The sequence below is a fragment of the Pipra filicauda genome, unplaced genomic scaffold, assembly GCF_003945595.2.
Source record: "Pipra filicauda isolate LSUMZ 115617 unplaced genomic scaffold, ASM394559v2 scaffold128_size5466820_pilon, whole genome shotgun sequence".
NCBI lineage: Eukaryota > Metazoa > Chordata > Aves > Passeriformes > Pipridae > Pipra > Pipra filicauda.
The window spans coordinates 340,935-347,162 of NW_024103751.1; positions in this window are offsets into that span (position 1 = coordinate 340,935).

The window sequence follows — 6,228 nt, forward strand, 5'->3', positions numbered from 1 at the left end:
TGCGGAGCGCGGCCCGAGACGCGGAGGAGCCTCGGACGCCCGGGGGCCGCGGCGCCCATCAACCCGCCACGCCGGGGAAGGGGCGCGGGGGCAGGGATGCGGCGCACGGCAGAATCGGGAGGCGAAACTGAAAAACGCGAGCCAAACCGGCGTCTTATTAAAAAAAAAAAAATATTAAAAAAAATTAATAAATTTTAAAAACCAACCCTAAGGTCTGGACGTCGGTTTAAGCATCTGTCACAAAAGAGGCGGACGAGCGCATCCAGAGTGTTGTATCCCTTTTTTAAAGCCCAGGTCGTCCTGATGCGGGGTTTCGGGGCGGGTTTTTTTTTGGTTTTTGGTTGGTTTTGGTTTGTTTTTTTTTCCTCCTTCTTCCCAGTGGTTTTAATCCACACGGAGTCTTGATCCGGCTGCTACGAAGAAAGGAAAAAAAAACATAAAAAAAAAAAAAAAAAAAAAAAAAAAAAAGAGAAGAAGAAGAAGAAGGCGAAAAGTGGGGCTGCGTCCCTCTTCTTCCTGCCTGCCTTGCCCAGCAGCCGCGCCGGGCCGAGCCGGGCCCGCCGCTCCCGGCGGTGCTTACATGGGTGCGGGGGTGCCCGCCGGCCGCCGACCCTTCTCCGCGCTGCCGGCGCCTCTGCCGCGGTGCCTTTTTTTCCCCTCCTCTCTCCTCCTTCCTGCCTTCCCCTCCTCCTCCTCCTCCTCCTTTCTCCTCCTCCTCCACCTCCTCCTCCTTTCTCGGCTTGGCTGCTTTTTTTTTTTTTCCCCCCCCCCTTTTCTTTTGTTTTTTTTTTTGTTTTCCCCTTTTCCCCCCTCCCCTCTCTCCGCCGCCTCCCTCCCTCCCTCCCTCCCTCGCTCGCTCGCTGCCCGCACCTCGGTGTGTGCCGTGCTGCGGGCGCGGCGGGAGCGGAGCCGGCGCGGTGCCTGCGCCCTCCCCCGGTCCCCCCCGCCCCGGCGGCGGCTTCGCAGTGCGCAGCGGCCCGGCCCGGCCCGGCCCCGGCCCCGTCACGTGGGCGTCTAGACACCGTGTCGCTCCGGGGAGAAAAAAAAAAAAAATATATCTATATATTATATTTATCTCCAACCGCCCTTTTGCGCAAGAGGCGGCTTCGGGTTGCGGGGAGGTTGTGGGTCCGTGACACCCCCCCCACCCCTGTCCACCTTCATCCCTGCCCCCGGATAGGGGTGCGGAGATGTTGGAGGGGGTGAATGTGTGTTCCCCCCACCCCACTCCAACCCCGCACCCAGTGGGGAGCCCCCGGGGCTGGAGGGGTGCCCGTACTCAGTCTTTAAGTATTGCAATATTAAACCAAATCAACCTTAAAAAAAAAATTAAAAATATTGATATGGTTCTGCGTGTCGAATAAGGGCACGGCACAAAAAGTAGTAGTAATAATAATAATAATAGTAGTAATAGTAATTTGTATTTTCGCAGCACCTGTCACCAAAGGACGGGAAAATATCCCGTGGGGGCTCGTTACACCCCGATTCTCACCGAACGCAAAGCAAAACTGATGAGCACACGGCGCTCTGATATTCTACTACTAGTGGTAACAATCCCTGGCACCCTGAGTGCTCCACAGATCCCCCATTCCAATTCTGGACCTGCAGAGGGCTGGGAAACTGAGCCACCAAGAGGCTGCGCTCTTGGGCCAGCCCCGCGGCGCTCTGTGGCCGAGCTGGGAAGTCCGGCCAGACTTCCTAGCGCCAGGCTTGGCAGGGCAGGAGAACTCCCCAGGGGTCCCCATCCCGCACGCACTCCCACGGAGGAGTAGCTCCTTTTTCACAGAATAACTGCGGGCGGATAAGTTGCTTTAAGGTCACTAAGTCAGTTATCGCGTCGGAAGGAAGAGCCAAGGCTCTTAAATCACGGCTGCTACAAGCAAATACAGTTCAAATCCAAACCTGAAACGAATGGACCCAACTAAGCACCACACCAGCCATAAACCACATAAAACAGGGGATGACCTGTACCGTGCAGGCAGGGCATCCCCGGGGGTGCCTGTCCTGGACCCCTGCCTTTGGTGTAGGCAGGAGGGCAGGGATAATTTTAGAGCTCAGTTGTACAAATATTCACGTGAGTTGGTTAGGGATGCTCCAAACAGGCCTGGTATTTGCAGAATGTGGATCTAAATTAGCTAGAAGGGGGCTAGTTTTGGAAGCAGCCCGGTCAAATCTTAACGAGACTAAACCCACCCAGGCACAAATCTGCTCAATATCTTGATAAATAGTAGGGAAAAAATTGAGGAGGGGAAGAACATTAATTTCTTGCATCAGAAAGGACAATTTAGGAAGGCTTGCTATACAGCTGGAGTCTGAGGAAGCAGGTGGACTCCTCACTGCACCTCCAAATAATTAAAGGCAAAAGTAAAAGATGCTCATTAAGCAGCTCCTTGAATTCTGCAGTAGCTGATGCTGTAGCCAAGGTGGAGTAAGAGCGGGAGTGAGCTGTGGGGAGCCCAGGGCACAGCCCTCTGGCCTCAGGGTGACAGCAGGGACCAAATAGGAACAGCATCAGTGTCTGGGTCTGCTGCATGTGCAAAAAAAAAAAAAATCCCATTGCATTTAAAATGGTCACTTCTGCAGCCTGAAAAGTGGAATTTGGGTAATGTTTTCAGTTCAATGTCTTGTTCAGCAGCCTCTGAAGTGACCTTGTGTCCACCAAGGCTGATTTCCTCACTTCCTCAGAGAACCTCAATCCCTTTTTCCTGTGATGCATATGGTGAATTGAGAGGGGAAAAAAAAAGACCCCATTCCCATGTTTGCTGATGAAAGACACACTGGACACGTCCATTAATCCATGCGTTATGCTTCCTAATTTTTTAAAACTTCCCAGACTGTTATAAAAGAGATCAAAATTTTCTTTTCTTTTTTCCCGCTTTTGGTTCACCACTGAGGACTACAATTACTTTCTTGTCATCAAGGAGGTGAAAAAAGTATAACATGGTATATACTGCAAAGAGATGGAGAACAAGAATGGAGTCCAGAAGTTAATATAATTTTTTGGCCCTGCCATAGGTTCTCCGGGTGACCTTGGGCACATCCCTTTCCCTGTGAGTAGAGACCTGGGTTTTGGCACCTCTGGTTGCCCATTGGTGCACCTGGGCCATCGGTGCTTGCCTAGTTTTGTGATCTCTGCAAGTGAAAATTACCCCAGAAGTGCTAAATATTAAATAAGTGATAAAGAACTGCTTTCTAATTAACCCTGCAAGCTTGTTTAAATAGACCATATGTATGTGCCCATATGGAAAATACAGAAATAAGCATAATGAAGCTGATAAGTATGGGCATGGCTTGGGGGGATGCTCAGAAAGGAGGTTATACCCACAGCCTGAACTGCTCTGGCTGTGTTGCTCAAATGTCAACCTGGGCCAGAAAACTGTTCCAAAATGTACAAGGGACACTATTAATCCCTGAGAAGGAAAAAAATCTGTTTGAGTCATAGAATCCCAGGCTCCTTTGGAATGGAAGGGATCTATCTTACAAGCTCATCTTGTTCCAACCCCCCTATCAGAGCAGGAACACCTTCCACTAGACCAGGTTGCTCTGGTCCTGTACAACCTGGCCTTGGACACTTCCAAGGATGAGGCAGCCACAGCTTCTCTGGGCAACCTGTGCCAGGGCCCCACAGACGAGAATTTCTCCTTTCTGTGTAGCCTGAATGTTCCCTCTTTTAGTTTAGAACCATCACCCCTAGTCCTGTCACTCCAAACCCGACTAAAAAGTCTGTCCCCATCTTCCTTCTAAGCCCCTCTCAAGTACTGAAAGGATTTATATGACTTACTGCATTTTGGGGATGTGTTTGTACAACGTACTGCATCCCTCTTGCCAAACACATTAGGTCCTGGATGTAAAATCCCGCGGAGCCCACCCTCCCCAGCCCTAAACCTTCATTCTCACGGGGGTTTCTGGGGGCCTTTCTTGAACCCAGCTGGCTTTGAAGAGCTAAAGCCGAGTTAATTTGCATTGCAATTCAGCCTTTGACAGACAGTTGGAGCCAAGGCACTGTTAACCTAATTGTTTTGCTAACAGCACCAGGGTGTGAGACTCACCAAAGGCACTTCCAACAAAGGGGATAAAAACAGACTTGGGAAAAAAAAAAAAAAACTTTTCCTGACATCATTACCGGGTACAAACAAACAGAGCTGATCCCTCTTCATACACTTTCCAGGCGAGGGTCAATAACAAACACACTTTGCTCTTTTGGGGGTATGTCTCTCCTTTTCACAGCAGTGAAAAGCCATTCAGGGGAGGTAGGAGAGAACAAGCCAGGCTGAAGGCAGGGCAGAGGCAGGGCAGGCTGGCTCCTGGCACTCTCCCATCCTTTTGTGCACATTAGGAATAGCTAAGCCTGTGGCCCTGCTTCTATTTTTATGCATTATTTTGAGAGCAGAGCTCTCAAGCAATGTTCAAAGTCTGGTTTATGATGCCATTTTGACTGTAGCCAAAGTCTCCTTCCACTCCAGCAGCTCGTGTCGAGACAGCAAATTCAAGCTACAAGAGTTCAGGTCTGCAAAGAAAAGTATTCTCCAGGCAACCTTTCTCTGTGCTGAGTGGCAGATCACAGGGAGACAAGGACCTCATGCTCTCGCTCTTGTCACGCAGCACTGCAGGCTGAAATCATTTCAGTGCAGGTGCTCCTGGGTGTAAGCAGCCATTCCAACACTGGCATTTTGGAAATGGGTTCTGTGCAAGTGTGAGCAAGGGGATATTCACTGCTTCCAGCTCTGGGGTCTCCGGCGTAAGAAGGACATGTTGGAGCAAGTCCAGAGGAGGCCACAGAGATGCTCCGAGGGCTGGAGCCCCTCTGCTCTGGAGCCAGGCTGGGACAGCTGGGGGGGTTCACCTGGAGAAGAGAAGGATCCAGGGAGACCTGAGAGCCCCTTCCAGCGCCTAAAGGGGCTCCAGGAGAGCTGGAGAGGGACCTGGGACAAGGGATGGAGGGACAGGACAAGGGGGAATGGCTTCCCAGTGCCAGAGGGCAGGGTTAGATGGGATATTGGGAAGGAATTTTTGTCTGTGAGGCCGGTGAAGCCTTGGCACAGGTTTCCCAGAGAAGCTGTGTCTGCCCCTGGATCCATGGAAGTGTTGAAGTCCATGTTGGACGTGGCTTGGAGCAAGCATGTCTAGTGGATGGTGTCCCTGCCCATGGCTGGAGAGTGGAGGAAGGTGAGCTTTAATGTCCCTTCCAAGCCAAAACATTCCGTGAGTCTAAAAATAAGAAGAAAAGGCCTGGTGAGACAGAACCTTGCCTGTGCTTAACAGGCATGTGGAAAACCACTCCTTTCTCAAGCCCTGGGAATTGATCCATCCAAATCCAGCACCCAGCAGTAGCTATGGCAGGCACCAGTGCTGGCTCTGGGGGGCTCATGTGTACATGGTAATACTTTGACTCATCAGAGCACTCACACATGCCTGACTTTGGGTATGTGCTTTGTTAGCTGAAATTTTGTTAGCTTTACAGTTCAGCTGCACGAATGTTGTATTGCTTAGAGGAGTTAAACAAAAGGCACTCTCCTTTACCAGGACTCCCTTATGGCAACGTAAAGGAAATTATATATATAAATATGTATTAAATCTATAGAATGTCTCCCTAATGCTAGCGGAAGAACTTGCTGTTTGGAATGTAAGGTGCCAGTATAACGATGCCCATCAAAGTGGAACGTGCATGGTTTAGGGATCAGGCTGGAGGGAAAGAAAGAACTGACTTGATCTGGTGTCAGAGGGCGAGTGCTGCTGCTGCCAGGAAGGATCTGGTGTCCCACAGCCACGACACAAACCAAGCTGGACAGCAGAAGCAGTGCCTGCCCTTCGTGGCCTCTCTGGTGACCACTCACAGCCACACAGTGTCCACTGAGCTGTGTCACACCCCTGTCCCTCAAATGACTCGTGGCAGCAGTGCTGTGTCTCCAGTGGGGCCGAGGTTCAGCCCAGCTCCTGGCGAGTGTCACCAGTGGGATTTATGACCAGGAGGTGAGAGGGATTTAGGTCAGAAAGTCTGGGAGGGGATGATGCTGGAACTGGGCGCTGCAGCACACGAGAACACGAGATGTCATTTGGGAGCCAGCAGCCAGGCAGAGGAGACGCAGGGCTGTTGAAGGGGAGGTGTAAAGGGAAGAATTGGAGACAGGTGGAATATTTTACTTTAGGGACATGGGAAAGCCTTCAAAAACCTTTGGCAGGGACATATTATGCTGAGAAAGAGGGTGGCTTCTTCCTCCAGCAGTCCAG